We start from the raw sequence: 17,859 nt of genomic DNA, 5'->3' as shown, positions 1-17,859 counted from the left end.
AAGCAGTCCGGGGCTTGTCCCATGATGGAATGGTTAACACTCTAGACTTAGAAATAGGCCTGGGTTGCCATCCAATCTCCATTTCACAGCAAGAGACAGCATGGTCAGGGGGTGGGGATTTAGCTCAGTGGTAGAGCGCTTGCCTAGCAAGCTCAAGGCCCTGGGTTCGGTCCCCAGCTCCGAAAAAAAGAAAAAAGAAAAAAAAAGACAGCATGGTCAAAGGTCTAAGCAGGCACTGAGGAAAGCATGAGGAAGGAAGGGAGGAAAGAAGGAAGGAAGGAAGGAAATCAGTGAGTGATGTACACACACACACACACACACACACACACACACACACGCGCACATGCCAAAAGCCTCAGTGGGAGCAGTGATTAAGAAAAAGTAAGACAAATGTATGTATCTATGTTTATGCACCTATAACTGTGTATTTTGGGTGTGCAAATATGCATAATGTACCTATATACATATGCATATTAAGTTATTACAAACCAGAAAGAAAAGAAAACTGCTCATAAATGCATCTTCTATATAACCAGAATGAACTCTAACAGCAGGACCAAAGACAAAGACTTCTGGATAAAGAAGCAGATTCCCAGAATAGGAAAACCCCAAGAGATGTGTGTGCTGTGTGTACACAAAGTCCTCTGGGAGGACATAAGCAATTGGATGCTCCCAGGGGAGAGTGATGAACAATGACAGCAGAATGATAGGCAAGACCCAGAAGACAGAAATCAGGCGCCAGGCTAAGAGGTATGTACTTCATTCTTCTAGTAATGGGGAGGCAGGAAGAAGGCTCGAGAAGGAGAGTGACAGGCGCAGATTTGTGGAGTAGAAAGATTCCTCTGAGGGTAATGAATAGGACTGACTAGAGAAGAAATATCCAGAAGGCAAGAGATAAGTTGAGAAGATATTTGCAATTGCTTCTCAGAGAGAGAGAATGGGCATTGAACGAGAATGATAGAAATGCTTAAGAAAGGAAGAAGCACTGTGACTGGAGGTGGCTGCGAAAGGAGGTGGTGCCCAAGACCAAGTGAATGCATTGCTGGGCTGTGTCTGTGAATTGGGGATGTCTAAGAAACAGAGCACAGAAGAAACCTGCATTTGTGAAGCATAATGTGTCATCATTCATCAATTTTAAGATGCCCCATCCTTTTGCACTATAATAGCTCCAGATCAGGTTTTGATGATGTATTTTAATCAAAGTCAAGAGACTCTCAGCCAGGTATGCACCTGCGCAGACCTGGAGCCTCATGCTCCGTTGTACTTACTACATTTGGGTAAATGTGTTTCTTACATAGAGAACCAACATCGGCTAAAGACTGGAGCTATGGTTACTCCAAAACAAGACAAGTGACTCATTTTAAAGTCACAGAGGTGGGTGTGACATTCCTCTAAGCAGGGCTTCCTTTCAGGCTTCAAACATCAATTGGCAAAACACCCTCTTTCCTGAATCTGAACCAATGCCATTCAGTTTCTGACATGCATGGTCCATCTGAGAAAAGAGGTCAATGCGAGGGAGGTGAACTGAGGAAGTGCCCACCTTGAGGTTTACTTTAAAAGAAAATATCCCAGAGATAATAACAGACCATACATTTTAAAACATGGTCTCAGGATGATGGGGGTGGTACAGTCAGTAAACCTCTTGTTGCACAAAAAAAGGAGACCTGAGTTCGATCCCCTAGAACCCAGGTTTCAAAAATAGACAGATGTGGTTGGCTCGTGCTTGCAATCCCCATGCTGGACAAGCAAAGACAGATCTCTGGGGCTCATTGAACAGACCAACTAGTTTTACATGGCATATCCCAAAGCAAGAAGAGACTCTGCTTCAAAGAAGATGGACAGTACCTGAAGAGAACACCCACGTCTGTCCTCTAGTTTATACACATGTATGTATGCGTGTACACACACATTCACCCTGCTGCCTCAACAGGTTGCTTGCACACAAGGAGAAGGTGTGTGGAAGTAACAGATACCCCAAATACTCGGACCACATGGAGATGCTGGGGACTCTAACGTGGACCTGTTAGAGGTGTGCCCTTACCATGTCTGTTTTCTCTCCTCCCGTGAAGACAGGAATGGTGCAGTCTATTCTAACATGAATTGAATGTTTTTCTTCTAAGTGATAGAAAAACAGTGGGTCATTGTTTGCCAAAGTTTTTCTCTCTTAATGGCATATAAAGTGCTACATCTTAAAAATGATGCCATCTCAGATTTCACGGGGCCTGGTGCTCCTTATTCTCCCCCTCCCCTCTCAGAGCAGCTCAGAATAAGGTAGATGTCAGACCTTACATTTTAAAAATGTAAGCAAAGCAAAATAAAAATTCATACAATGCTGCTGCGAATTCAAAAAATTCAAAATGTTTTGTAAATGGATTTGTTGGGTTCTCTATAATGTTATACATACTCTAAACCCAAGACTCAGAAATTCCGTCAGGGATGTTTACTTATGAGCCCTAGAGAGATGAAGTACACACTCGTGTGCAAACCCGGTCACAAGTGTTTGCAGCCTCTGTCTCTAATTGCTACAACATGAAACATTCTGGTAAGTGAAACGAGTCAGATATTAAAGATGACAAGACACCATCCCGATGGCATTCTCTAAGACAGTGGTTCTCAACACATGGGTCATGACTTCCACAGTGATCAAATATCAGCTCTCCTGAGTATCAGATGTTTACTTAATGATTTATAACAGCAGTAAAATTACAGTTATGAAGTCAGCAACAAAATAATTGTATGGCTGGGGGTCACCATGAGGTCAACAAGAGGAATTGTATCAAGGGTCACAGCATTAGGAAGGTTGAAAATCATTGCTGTAAGAAGCAAATCTGCAGGAACAGAAATCCCTAGGGATGGAGTTGCAGCTGGGAAAATGACTGACCACAAGGGGCTGAGACGTGGTCAGGATTAGCAAAAAATTCTACTGCTTCATTGAACAGCAGTTACACATATGTGTGCATTTGTCCAAAGTCATTGAGCTATTCACTTAAATAACATAAACTTGGTGCAGGAGAGGTGGCTTAGCAGGTAAATTGCTTGCCATGTAAGTATGAGAACCTTAAGTCTAAGTCCCAGTACTCGAGGGAAAAGGTCCCTGTATTCTCGACAGAGGTAGAAAGATCCCTGTGACTCTCAGGCCAGCTATTCAAGTCACTCAGTTAAGTTCTAAGATAACTACGATAACTAAGAGAGCTCATCACACAAAATAAGACAGAGAAATTGAACAAGATGCCTGAAGTCAACCTCTGGCTTCCACATGTGCACAAATCTGTGCATGTGGCGTCACCTCCACACACAAACACACATGTGCACGCACACACACACACATACACACACACAAACACAAACACACACATACCCATATAATACACACACACAAACACACACCCACACATACACATATACATACACATGTATGCACAAACCTTATCATAACTAAATTATACCTCGGTGATGCTGATTCTTTTAAAATGTGGCTAAAAGATTAAAACAGGCCTGTATTCGAATCCCTCCTCTTCCTCCTAGTAGCTGTGTGCTATGGGTACTTTCCTTAACCTCTTTAACTAGATCCCGAGTTCCCCAACTGTGGATGGAGATAACCAGTCCACATCATAGAGAAAACCAAAGAAAGAAATGTATGCAAAGTCCTCGGAGAGCTGGGCAAGAAATGAACACTCAATTATGGTTGCCCGAATGATTCCAGAGAACTGCAAGACCTTTCATTACCGAGGAACTAATCAGTTGTTGGGATGACAGAATTGTATAGACCAATCAATTGTTTGTGGCTGAAGCCATCATTCTAATCAAAACAATGTTGAAAAGAGGCTCCAGGGAGATGCAGCCAGAGCCATTTGCAGCCTGTGCATCCAGCCTTCACTCTGCTATTCACGTGATCCATCTCACAGAGGCTTTCTGGAAAGGGAGAGGAGGCTGAGTGAAACTTATTTGGAGCAGGGTCTCTGAGATGCCCGGGAGGCTGAGCACAGTCCCTGGCACATAGATGAAAAGTTGATTTGAAGTGACTTTTGCTTTTCATTTGTTTTTAAATCTATAAACAGGGCAAAAATAAGCAGAGGGGTTAGTGCACCACAGGGAATGGTTAGGCCCATTGTATGAATTAGCCTCGTTTAGTCTTTATGAGGAGGCTTCTGAGGACCTGTGTTCAGAACTCAGTACCCGCACACAACTTGGGCTTGACCGTGTGTATCTGTACCTCAGTGCTGGCAGAGGGAAGGGGCAGACAGCTGTGTCCCTAGGGCTTACTGTCCAGTCAGTCAGGCTGATACATCGAGCTCAAGCTTTAGTGGGAGACCGAAATAATAAGGTGTACAGTGCCAGAGGAAGACACCTGATGTGGATCTCTGGCCTCCACACAAGAATATGTAAATGCACGCACATTTACACACACACACATACACACACACCCACACGCACATGCACACATGTACACAAAAATTGGGGACAGGGCTGAAAAGCCTCTTCTCCTTGTATAAATGAGAGAGAATGGAGAGAGACTTCACTTGGGCACATCTTAAGTTCTAGATGCAGACCATTAAACATTACAACTTCTAACAAGGTTGGGGTTGCCAAGACATCATTTCAAGTGTTAAAGTTGTCAACTTGTAGATAGCAAGGCCAATACTACTACTTCCACATTAAGGACTCACAATTCCATGCCAATTACTCCCCCCAAGAAAAAGTAACAAACCCCACAATCAGACCTATTCCATAAGCCATGTATTGTAAGATTCAGGAGTCAGGAGAGGGCAGAATGTAGGACTTTGTTCGGTTTAAAGAGGATGATATAGACATTACGTCTAAGAAGTCAAGGCTGTGTATAAAGACATGCAAATGGGATTGTGTGTACTGCCATAATGGCTGGAAATATATGAAGAGCAGAGATGAAGAGATGGCTATGCTCAGCTTCAGTCACTGAACTCGGGATGATATTGTGATAACTATTTCTTCAGCGTGTCCTGTGCCGGACATCCAAGGAAGTGATAAGACTTGGTCTCTGGCCTCAATGGATACACCATACAATAAGAACACATTTGACCCCAGTCTCACCCTAACCTCAACCCAGGAATATGCCTTTGGGAACCCTGTGAGGACTTAAATGAGGGCCCTCATGGTAGGAGACATGAAGATGTTCTCCCCAACCCTTTAATAAGTTTCAATGTCTTCCCCATGGGTTTAGCAGCTAGCCTTCCTACCCCTTGTTACCCTCCCCTTTAATCTTGAGGCACCTTCAATTGTTAAACAGTGCTGTTCTAGGTTGAAGGGTGTCCTCCAAACAGATACCAAGATTGCAGTTACCCGCTCCTGTGAACAGGACCTCGTTGAGGAACAGGGAGATGATCAGATTAAGATGAGGTCACTCAAGTAGGTTCTCATCCGCTGTGGCTAATGTCCTCAGAGAAGGCTTCTGAACAATGAGGGTTCTGTGCAAAGGGGCAGCGATGTAAAGGCATAGGAGAACAAGAAACACTTGGGGATGCCAGAAGTAGCAGCCATAAGAGGAACCAACACAGCCAATGCCTTGATTGGAACTCTAAGCACTTAGAATTGTGACAACTGTAATTGAAGGCATTTTTAAAAATTATTCTAAGCTGTCCTTGGCCTCTTTTCTAGCCACGCCCTCACTGGGCTGCTCCACCTGAGCTTACATTCAATCTCCTCAGGAAGAACCCCTCCCCTTATCACTCTCTTTGGCACTTCATAAGTACCATGTTGTGTAGTATAATTCCCCTCCTCATGCCAGTATCTCTGGTTGGCCCCTGAGATGCAAGGCAGGCCTGGCTCTTGGCACCATTAGGACCCAGATGACTTATCTGCCAGCCTAGGTTTGAGCCAGGTTCCTATAAGAATAAAGCAGCAGAGTAATTGTAAATGTGCTTTGAAGACCATGAAGCCCCTGACTCATGGGCTGGGCTTTTAGCCCTTGTGTCTACACTACACATATTACATACACAGTGATCTGGCATTGTAACATTTTTGTGAGGCACTGCTTGTTCAAATTCTCTGGTTTTGTTGTTTGCTTGCTTGTTTGTTTTGAAATACTCTTTTGTAGCCCAGGCTAGACTCAACTGTCTATATCAGTAAGGCTGGTCCTCTTGTCTCCATTTCCCCAGCACTGGGATTGAAAACATGTGCTACTACACCCAGTCTTCTCTGGATTTTCTTGGAAAATAGAAAAGGATTTTCTCTTGGAGCTGTCCTGCTATTGCTCTTAGACTTTCTGGCCTCCACTTTGGAAGCCAGCCCGAGAGTCCCAAATGAGGCTCAGGAGAAGTGAGCTATTACTATGGAAGGGACTGGAACCATGCTAAGGTGAAAGAATCAGGAGCTAATGGCTAGGAGCTGCCTTGCCTGGCCGCAGGGAAAGTCCAGAAGGACTCTCCATCTGGCTGTCCACTTTGAAACTTGACCTCTTTGCAAGCAGTGAGCAACTAGGGCCCATTAAAATGCAAGGCACCTGCTGGGTCTGAACAGGGATCTGCTCATGAGAAATTAACCTTTTTTTCTTCTCTCTTTTTTTTTTTTTTTTTTTTTTTTGCCTATCGGAGACCACATTGCCAAATGACTGCAGTAAATGTGTGTGACAGTGACCAATAGTCCCCTACTTTCAGATCCTTCCTGTGAGGCTCACCAGAGGCAGCAGAAGTCTCTCTCTCTCTCTCTCTCTCTCTCTCTCTCCTCTCCTCTCTCTCTCTCTCCCTGAGTGCCTCAGTGCCTGCCTTCATCTGCAAGAAAACATAGTACCTTCTTCTGTATCCACCCAGAACCTGGTTTTGTGGCTGTGGGGTTGAGTGACAAAATGAGTCTAGATGTGCTTTCAAATCCAAACGGTACTTTGTGAGAAAGAAAGAAAGAAAGAAAGAAAGAAAGAAAGAAAGAAAGAAAGAAAGAAAGAAAGAAAGAAAGAAAGAAAGGAAGGAAGGAGGAAGGAAAGAAGGAAAGGAGGGAGGGAAAGAGGAAAGGAAAGAAAAGAAAGAAAGAAAGGAAGGAAGGAAGGAAGGAAGGAAGGAAGGAAGGAAGGAAGAAAGAGGAAGAAATCAAGCTGGCCAATTCTGGGGTTTGCAAGTTGGTCAGCAAAGTGCTTTTGTGCAAAAATGAGACCTTGAGTTTGGAACCATTAAAATGCCAGCCTTGGCAGCACACCTGTGATCCCAGCACTTGGGGCATGGAGACAGAAAGATCCACGTCTGCTCAAATCAAAGAGAAGCTTCACATTCAACAAGAAACCCTATCTCAAGAAATAAAATGGAGAATAATTGCAAGAAACATCCAACATTGACCTCTGGGCTCCACATCCATGTGCATACAGTGTGGATACGTGTACATGCACACACTCACAATTATACATCACCTCGCCAGAAAGTTGGCCACTCCTTTTCCTAATGAAGATTAATTATTAAACAGGAGTTCCTCAATTCTATTCATAAATCTACCCACCCCTCTCAGTATCTCCACCCATGCCTTCCTCTAAGGGAGCATGGATCTTCCTCCTATAAAAATTCTGCCCCAGAGTATGATTCCATCCAACGGGTTGGGCAGCTACTGTATAGACAAAGGATGTTGTACTTTGAAGCAGGTGATGATGGCCCCTCTAGGAAGGGGCTGCTGTGCATGGCAAGATAGAGAAGAGAAGGTGAATGGAGACAGTGCAGGCTTGTGAATCACAGGATCTGGGTTCCTCTCCAAGCGCAGGCTGTGTTACCTTCATGAGTCACCCCATCTCTCTCAATCTTGTTTTTCTCCTTCCTTTTGTGTAAGACTCAAAAGAAAAAGTGTTTTGGATAACTAGATAATTGGGAATCCCATTTTGGACACCAGTGGCTAATGAGGGCAATCCTTGGTTTCTTCCAGGGGCCATGTCTGCACAGAGGTTTGCATGCCTCTCCTGGCCTCCTCTCATTATCCAACACAGCTCTGCCCACTGGGTCATGCAGTGAGACCTACACACCCGTGATTTTCATCACTAACAACCTTTTAGATTCAACACCTGCAGTTTCTCATTCTGAAATCTAACCAAAGACTGTAGAACAAGAAAAGGAGTGATCATTTGCAGGCAGTGAGGCCGGAAGGGCAAGGGAATTGGCAGTTGTTCAGCATTTGCTGTGTGCATGCATCGCACCGGAGGCTTTGGTACATCTACCCTTTTGATGCTCACCCCAGTGGTGGGAAAACAGCATTAATCCTCATCCAAGGAAAGGAATATATTGGTTCAGAGATGTTGAGGAACTTACCCAAAGTCATATAGCTGGCAAGTTGTGGACGGCTCTCTCCCTTTCCATGATAGTCTAACAAGGGGCCCTTAGGCAAATCTTACTCTGCTCCCATTGTACTTCTGGGAACATCTTGATGCAGCCCCCCATTACTGGATATTCATGTGAAATCAAATTTGAACATGCCTTCCCATCAACTTCTTTCTGTAATGTTTGCGTTCTTCCTTCTGTTTCCATCTTTATTCTTTGAGCATAGCCAGCACTTCTATTGTCTAGCTGACATGCTGGTCCTGGAACTTTAGTCTGTATTGTGACCTAGCATTGACTGCCCAGATTTGGCTCCCTTGGGAAATAACAGACTGGAGATTGGGAGTGTGTTTGTCCACTTATCAGATGTATATTGGGCATCTGCTGCTGGGTGTCGAGCACTGGTATATTTACAGAGAGAACAGTAAGCCAAGAAACGTGTACTCTCTCCATAGGTTTAGTCTAATCACATTGTCAGGCACCACTTGTAAAGAAGCAAACAAATGCATAGCATAACTTCATCAGGGAGACAGGGTAGGTAGTCCTGTTAGATGGCTGTATAAAAGGGGATACTATAGCAGAAATAGAGAGAGTATGAAGCAGAGAATCATGGGATGATGATAGAAATGAACATTCTGGGTTGAGGGATCTGGCCATACACAAGCCCTGAAGCCAGAACAAGCCCACTGTACCAAGCAGAATATAGGACCACCACCACAAATGTGGAAGAGGGGGTGAAGCGATAAGGTATTGAGTCAGGAAAGGGGGAGGGTCTCACACTCTGTGAACTACAGAAAGACATTGGAGTTTTACACTAAGAGCAAAGGGAAGCCATGGAAAACCTGGGGTGAGTGAATAATGTGGTCTTATACATAAAAAAAAGATCATAAAGGTTACTCTGTGGGACATTAGCTAGGCAAGAGCAGAAAATTAACATAATCGCTTCCCAAGAGACCATCCCTGTATTCTTGACATCACAGGGTAAGATGGCTGTGGCTTTAGCTTAGATGTAGCCCATAGTAGCAGAAGTGGTGTGGTGATGGTAGTGGTAGGGGGGGTGGGGGTGGTGATGGTGGAGTCTGGAGTATATCAAGTGGGTGTTTGGGGCATATAACACCAGATATATGGGAATGTGTGAGCCCTGGCTTGTTAGTTAGAATGTGTTAACTTCTATGGTACAATTTCCCTTTTCACAGGCTGCCTCAGGCTCCCCTGATGAGGTTGACTGGTTTGTAGTATTCCCAACAATTTGCAGAAGGCCCTGAACAGTTGCCATGAGTCATTTCCAGCACACGTTGAATTTTAGATTTAAGGGACACTCTTCAGAAAGTGTTGAAAGTTAGGATGCAAGGAACAAAGAAAAGATAAAGCCCAGAACGACTGCCAAGCTGATGGCATTACTGAGATGGGAAGGCTGAAGACACCAGCCACTGCTGGATGGGGTTCAGAATTCTGGATGCTGAGCCAATGCACTCCCCAGGCTTAAGAAGGACAATGTACACCACCGCCTTTTTAGCCTGGGTTTGGGAGTTGAGAGAACATTTTCTAAAACCTGCACAAATCTGAACAATCTCTGAGCCACTCTATGGCATGCTAGCCAAGAACACGCATGTCCATAAGAAAATGGTGTCTTTCTTTTTTATTAGTCAGAGAAATGTCAGCTGTTATAACAAACAAGTCCTGAGATCTCAATGACTTAATCTAACCTGATGTCTATTAAAAGGGTCTGTCATTGATAAGTGTCATGTCATGTGAGGAGACTAGAAAAGAGTTGCAATTCTGTCTTGGTTATTATCCTTATTGTTGTGACAACAAAAGGAGAGAAAGTAAAGCAACTTTAAAAGGAAGAGCTTACTTGGCTTCCAGTTTGAGGATACAGTTCCTGCTGGCAGGGAAGGCAAGTGTGAGGAATGTCCCATGCATCCACAACCAGGAAACCGATGAACGCTTTCTTCCTTTTCTCCATCCCAGGACCTCAGAACACAGAATGATGCCTCCCTCTTCAGTTAAATCCCTGGACATACCATCACAAACACACCAAGAGTCATGTCCACTAAGTGATTCTAAATCCCATTCAGACGACAACCAAGATTAACCATCACAGACTCTGATCTAAAGAGTTAGGCTGGGTTCCAGGCTGATGTGTGCACTGTCATCACATGGCTTCTGAAGTCAGGCCAGGAATTAATGCCTGGTGCCAGGAGGGCAGAGATGGTGGGAGTGGGGATACACTAGCTTCAGGGTCATTGCTACTAAGGAGTGGAGTTTGTCTTCCCAATCTATCCATTGTAAGTACTGGTCAGTTTAGACACACTGATTCAGAAAAATTTGAAATCAGAAACTCATGTTTCTCAGAAATAGCTTCACTCCTTAAAAGGGAACGTTAGTGCTTGCTGGACAGCCATTCATCTCTGCCTCAGAGTAGGACAAAGACTGTGCCTTGGACAAGAAGTTTACAGAGTCTCAGTTCCCTCTGAACAAAGTGGGGATAATATTAATACTTCATAGTGTTTCTGTATTCCAAAGGAAGGCACATCCTAGCAAGGGAAAGGGCTTTGAAAGTACTTGGGCTTGGTGTGCTTAACACATTTGAGCCAGGAGTAGTATTTTGATTCCCATCCAAACACCCATCATTTTCCAGACAAATCTATTTTCTATCAACATTTTGCTCCATTTCTCAACCTTAAGTTTTCAGCTAGTATCCACAGAGAATGAGGTCTGATCTGAAAATCACTTTGAAACATCTGTATGCCTTGAAGAGGTACAGATTTTGGAGCCAAGGGACCTCCATTCTAGGCCTAGACCACAGTAACATGTTAGATCTTTGGGTAAAGCCAACGGAATTCTCCAAGGTCCTTCATTCTCCTTTGTCAAAGAGAGATAACAATGAAGGCTTATTGGAGAATGATTTAGATGCCCAGTGTGGAGGCACCTCAATGGTGAACTTGCCACATGGGAATGTCAGTTACCACATCAGCATCTTCAAACACTCTGAAGTCTGCTCAGGCTGCTCTGAGGTGAGATGACTTGCCGAGTTGAACAACAGATCTGTTGGGCAATCAGCGCACACACCGCTGCCTTGTGAGCAGAGGCCTCTCATCAGCAAGAAGGCGAAGCTGTTCATTTTCTAAGACTTCTCCCCCTCATCCTGATGCTGCAGACTCAAGGTTGTCCAGGGTCTGGAGCAATCAGAAATGATTTGTGTCAAAGAGCACATTACAAGAATCATTTGTCGCTTCTGGTTCGTGTTTGAATTTGAAGAATGATGCCGGGGAGTGATCCGAAGGCACAATGTACCGTGCAGCTAGGATGCGAGGCAAATCATTATGTTAACCTTCTGGGAAGTTGTGCTTTGGGTTCAATTTTGACAGCATGTATTTCAGGCCTCACAGTGGGATGGATGGGGAGTCATAATGAGAATACTTTGTATTTGAATGATTATCTTCCCTCAAAATAAAAATAAAACAACTAAAAGCATTGGGTTTTTTTTTTAACACAGGGAAGCATGGAATGGCCCCTCAGGGAGTGTCTGCCTATCCCCCAATACCACAGAGAATAATCCTGAGGGGGGTAACTTTTGTGGCCAAGTGACAACATAAGCTGATTTTCATACAGGTGAGAAAGTCCCTCATCAGAAGAGGCTTCGATTCTAGTCTAGTATTAACCTGGGAATTCTGTGCTCCTGGTTTTAGACTCTGCTTCTCCATCTGGCTGTGGGATCGCAGCAAGACACACAGTGTCTCTGCCCTTCTATCTGCATCCCTTAAAGAAGGCATCCGTTGTACTTCACAAGAGAGCCAATGCCAATCATGGGACGGCCTTCTTTCTATCTATTTAGCAGTAAGGAACATTGAAATCCAGAGATCAGAGGAACTCTGGAGGGAGGCTTTCGGTGGGAATATGGTGGCATAGGTGTGTTTTTGCCTAAGGGAAGGAACAAGAACATTTTAAGCAGGGAGAACAGCAGGGCTGTTGTCCAGAAGCAAAGCAGGGCTCTGTCAGGAAGGCTTGGTCATGGCTGTATGACAGATGAGAGGGGGAGGACAGAGGAATAATACACTAAAAGGCAATTTGGAGCCACGTTAGGAAGAGCATGAAATGCCAAGCTGAGGGGCTGTATTAGTTAGGGTTCCCATTGCTGTGAAGAGATACCATGACCAAGGCAACTCTTATGAAGGAAAACATTTAATTGGTCTTGGTTTACAGTTTCAGAAATCAATCCATTATCATGGTGTGGTGCATGGCAACATTCAGGCAGACATGGTGTTGGAGGAGCTGAGAGTTATGTATCTTGATGTGCAGGCAGCCAGGAGGCGACTGGCATTCCGTCGCACAGAGCACAGGAGACCTCCACAGTTCCTCCAACAAGGCCATACCTTCTTTAATGAGGCTACAGTCCTAACAGGGCCACGCCCTACACCTGGGCATTGAAACACATGAATCTACGGGGGCCAAACACACTCCAACCACCACAAGGGCATGGCATCTCCATGCTGGTGGTGATATTGCTTCTTGAGGACATTAGGCAATATTTAAAGCATGGGTTTTTGTTGTTGTTGTTGTTGTTTCTGACAACAGGGTTGCTACTAAATATCCAAATGGCAAAAATCCAAGTACCAAGTGATACAAGCAGAAAGGATCTCTGCTGGCTTGACAGAGGTGGCAAGGAGGTGGGTAGAGGCAAAGCTATAGGTCAAACCACAGTAAACCACCAGAAAGTCAGTGAAAGTCAGGGAGCCTATTTCAAAGACATAGAAGAGAAAACTAGTAGTGTGCCTTCCCACCCATGACATTCATACCCGTGAGCTTCATGCCCTTGGTTTTGTTTTAGGTTTTTATTGTTTTGTTTTTGTTTTTGTTTTTGATTTTTAGGAATGGCATCTTCTTCCCTCCCCTCTTCTTATTCAATTGCTCAGATATCCAAAGATGCAGAGAATAAGAGAATATCTAGGGCCACATTTCACTTCCAAGATCCTCCAACCAGATTCATAGCTGACTCACTTCTGATCAGGCCCCATTCCAGAAGAGGAGGGCAGGCCAGGAGCCAGCCCACACAGTACCTCCTACAATTTGATTTAGTAATTATTGTGTCATTATTAGTTTAATATAATCTAGTAGAAGATTATAAATTCTACATGCAGTGAGCATATGGGTCATATTTTTGCTGCAACACTCAGGGTAGAGGGCAGTGGTGACATTACAGTGGATGTGTGAGATGAATGGACTGCATAGAAGAGGCTGGAGGCGGGGCTCAACATCAAAGCATTTGCATAGCACTCCTGGTGCCCTGGGTTCTGTTTCTGGTGCCACAGAGAATTAAATACACACAAAAAGAGACAAAGGAAGGAAGGAAGGAATTTATTATTATTATCATCATCATCATCATCATCATCATCATTACTATTATTATTACACATAGTGACATACGCATATAATTCCAACATTCTAGAAGGTAAGGTGGGAGCATCATGAGTTCAAGATTAGCCTGAGTTACATATCAAGACCGTGTTTTAAAATAGGCAAACAAAAATTCCTAGCTCCACTACCCAGGCATTGTGTGACATTATGCAAGATTTAAAAACAAAACAAAACCATACATTCTCAAAGGGCCCTAGTTTCTGTTCAGTCTACACTACATGGAAAGACCCTAAAACATTAGTGTGTGTGTGTGTGTGTGTGTGTGTGTGTGTGTGTGTGTGTGTGTGTGTGTGTGTGTGTGTGATGTTTAAATGAGTTTCACTTGGTTTTATGGGCTAGGCTAATTGGACATCGTGTGCTAACTTAGAGAATGTGGAGTTCCTTGTTCAGTGGACTCCATCTCGCGCCCTGGGCTATGGACAGGCTCTGTGTTGGCTCAGGCTGTCTTCATGGCAGTCAACAATGCTCAAAGACCCATTCCCCCTTTAGCAAGAAGAGAGTAGAGAGAAATCAACAGTAGCTGATGAACACACACATACACACACACACACACACACACACACACACACACACACCTCTGAATGTATCCTGTCTGATCACACACCCGCTGCGACACATCCCTCTGCTGAGCGTCCTGTCCATTGTTGCATCTCTCCCCACCACATGACCTTCACTGTTACCCAGAAAATTGAGGACCAGTGAATGCAGGACAAAGACTGTCCATACCTTACGTTCCTTCCCATCTGCAGACTGTCAGGGAAATGTATCCCCACTTTGAGCACTGGAGACTCGAGGGTGCTTATCACCACTTCAGATTACAGGAAAAGGAGCTGGAGTTGGGGGACATCAGAGGCTGGCAGTGGAGCACACCTTTGGACACCATGGCCAGACTGGGGGGGTGGGCGATATGGCTATGTGCACAAACTGCCATGTGTGCAAAGGCAAGTTCTTACTACTGCCTTCCCTGTGATTTGCAAACATTGGGTGGTGATTCCAGGAGTAGAAACACAACAACCCTATACATCAAGGCATCTGGTGAAGCCTGTTGTCAGCCATCTGATGGTAAGAGCCGAGGCCTCTGCGAGATCAAATGCCTGTTAAGCAGAGGGAGTTGCAGGTAGTACACATACCTTGACTCTCCATGTGCTTTCTGCCAAGGGACGGACCTGCTCTAGATGCTGTGGCTGTGTTGGCTCAGAAGAGGGCATCTCAGATTTGGGGACCGTCTAACTTGTTCCCCTGTCACATTAATGTACTCCAGTAGTACCTGATACAACACCTCTTCCTTCTCAGGGGTGTTTGATCCTCATGACTGTGTTCTAGGCTGATCTGTAATGTTTGTCTCAAAGGCCAGGATGTCAGGCTACAGTATCTCATAGATACTGTAGATACTGGCTAGACACCAACAGTCATGATTCAAATTCTGCCAAATTCTTGCTGTGTGACTTGGGCCTGAATTATCCAACACATTTGGGTTTCTGGTTTTAGGTACAAATCAGAAGCGAGATCTCATGGCATTCAGGGTTTGGGTGAGGCTCTGTGGTAGAGTACTTCTATAGTATAGAATACATGCAAGGCTCCAAGCACCACTCCAAAACTGCAAATACAAATACCAGAAAACTCAGAATGTTCCTATCCAGTGAAAGAAAATTGAACGGAATGATGTTCTGCATATTTTGAACTATCTACTGATTGAATGACTGTGTCCATCAGTAGAAAGATCTGACCTCTGGAAAGTCCCCCAAGAGGCTCTGGATACCTGAAAGGCAGGTCCTGGTACCCTTGGGGAAGCTGGTCCTCCTCTGTTGACCCAATGAGAACCATAATTTCTCGATGTTTAGTTTTTCACCTTCTCCCTCTCTCTCCCACTCTCTCCCATACAACTTCCCCTCTTCCTCACTCTTCCCCTTAATAATAAGAGTAGAAGTGTAGTCCTGGGAGCCCTAATGACCCCACTGAGCACCCACTCCGTGTGAAGGTGACCCTTACACTCACCCATGTTCTCTCCAATAAAGAGATCTCATTAAAAGGGCTGGCACTGTCTGTGAGCAGCTTCACAGTGACCCACAAATTAAGAGGGCACGGCTGCCATCTGCCCAGCCTCCCTCTCCCCCGCCCTAGGGCCCAGCAACAGAAGGGTGTTGACCCTTTTATTACCCTAATCAGAAGATGCTAAGAATGAAGAAAGTCTAGAAACAGTATCAAGGTTGGTTTTATTTTTTTCTAGACACTCACAGCCTAATTAGGTCTACAAAGCACTTAGCTTTATGTGTGGAAATTAGTTGAACACTGGAATATTCTGTGATATATTAGTTACTTTCAACTCACAGGCACTAAAAGGAACCCTGTCTCCTTCTTCACAGTGTAGGGAATTTCTCCAATAGTCAATAAATAGTAACCAGGGGCCCAGAAGCCCCAGGTGTGTGACCTGCTGGTCTCAGTGTTCACCAGATAAGGAAGTCTTTGTGGCATCTAGTTATTTTATACAAATTTTCCGGCCTGATGTACTTATTCAGGTGAGTTGAATGAAGACCTAGCAGTAAGGCAGACAGAAACAAAAACAGCATTCTGAGCTGGAAGAGCAGCTGAGCAGAGCCAGGAGGTGAAGGCAGGAGTCCCTTTGACTGAGTACTCATGTAGGGACTTAGACCTAAGCACTTCTTTGATGGGTATAACTTCATCTTTGTTGAGAAGAAAAAGAGGAAGCCTCCCCTGAGAAGCTACTATGTGTCTGAGCAGACACCCTGCATGGCCCCTCTGCATGGGGCAAGACTGAGTCTCAAGGAAACTAAGAACAAACCCAGCAGTACGGCTCCTGTCTATAGTCCCAATGCTTGGGAGGGTGAGGCACAAGGATGACAAGGCCAAGCCTGAGCTACACAGTGAGTAGCTCCAACTCCAGCAGAGCCTGAGCGATGATAACTTGGCTTGAAAATAAATACATAAGAGTCCCGAAGACAGGGTGATTGGTTAAGATGCTGGTTGTGAAAAACATGGGGACCTGAGCTGCAGTACCCTGAACCCATGTTTAAAAGCTGGGCATGGTGGCTCATGTTGACAATCCCAGTTCCAAGGAGGAAGAGATGGGTAGCCAGCCAGGCTCTCCTACCTGGCAAGTTTCAGGCCAGTGAGAAACGCTGTCTCAGAAAACAATGTGTATGATGCATGAGGACTGACACCTGAGGTTGATCTTGACATCTACAGAGATGGGTACACATGTACACATGTGCCTGCACATATATGCACATGTGCCCACACACATGCACAAACACAGCCAAATAAATAAGCAAACAAACAAACAAATAAATAAGAAGTCTTGTACCATTGTCCCTTACTGTTTATGTGGAATTGTACGAATCTCCATACAGACACCAAGTATACTCACATACACTCGTACATATACTCAACATCCCTTGTATAAAAACGATGATGCATTTGCATAGAACCACACCTTCTTATTTTAAACCATCTGTAGACTACTTGCCACAGCTAATACAATGCAAATGCAATATAAGAAGTTGGTACTCTGTATTGCTCAGGGAATACTGATGGGGGAAAGCCTCTCCATGGTACACATGTGATTTTTTTCCCCAAGTATTTTCTTTCAAGAGTTATAGTTAGGTGGACTCATCCACCCTGAATGAGTGTACGGATACACACAGCAAGGAAACCTGCCTCAATTCTGAAGTTAGAACAACAAGAACAATGTGGCATCTGCAGCAATGAGTCTCACACTAATAACATGTGTGAACAGTCTGGCCATCTTGGCCGTTCTCCTTCCATGGCTATGGCAGAGGCTAGCTAAGGTCCTTTGTTTCTAACAATCTACTGGGTGCTGCTGCTGCTCTGTAGTTTCATCTGACGATGAGGCAGATTCCATCCTGTCCTTGGGCAGCCACCCTGGGTACTTTTGAAACACTTCATAATGTTTTAAAACTATGGACGCAGGAGCTTTTAAAATCCCTCATCATTCAGTTCTTAGAGAATCCTTGGAGATTCTTATTCGGTTGGCCTAGGGTGAACCCCCATCTCTGGGCACCTCCAGATCTTAAAAGCCTCTCAGATGACTCTCTTGAAATGTTAGGGTTGAAACAACTGTCATGTTTTGTTCAGTCTTCTTTAAACTGAACCTTAAAAGTTGAACCCAACTCCAAGAGGCCTCTCAAGCTCTCCACACTGTCCCCTC

The 17,859-nt window shown here is 44.5% G+C and overlaps 1 protein-coding gene and 1 long non-coding RNA gene across 4 annotated transcripts in view; one reads left to right on the top strand and one right to left on the bottom strand.

The window, feature by feature from the left end:
• Asic2 (acid sensing ion channel subunit 2) overlaps window positions 1-17,859 on the top strand; it is a 1,069,930-nt gene that overhangs the window by 545,380 nt on the left and 506,691 nt on the right.
• Window positions 1-17,859, bottom strand: part of LOC120095274 (uncharacterized) — a 100,431-nt gene that overhangs the window by 4,062 nt on the left and 78,510 nt on the right. The gene's annotated exons all lie outside the window — the stretch shown is intronic.

Source organism: Rattus norvegicus, chromosome 10 (genome assembly GCF_036323735.1).
Source record: "Rattus norvegicus strain BN/NHsdMcwi chromosome 10, GRCr8, whole genome shotgun sequence".
NCBI classification, from domain to species: domain Eukaryota; kingdom Metazoa; phylum Chordata; class Mammalia; order Rodentia; family Muridae; genus Rattus; species Rattus norvegicus.
The sequence above is the reverse complement of the archived record's forward strand: the minus strand, read 5'-3'. Positions and strand labels throughout refer to the sequence as shown.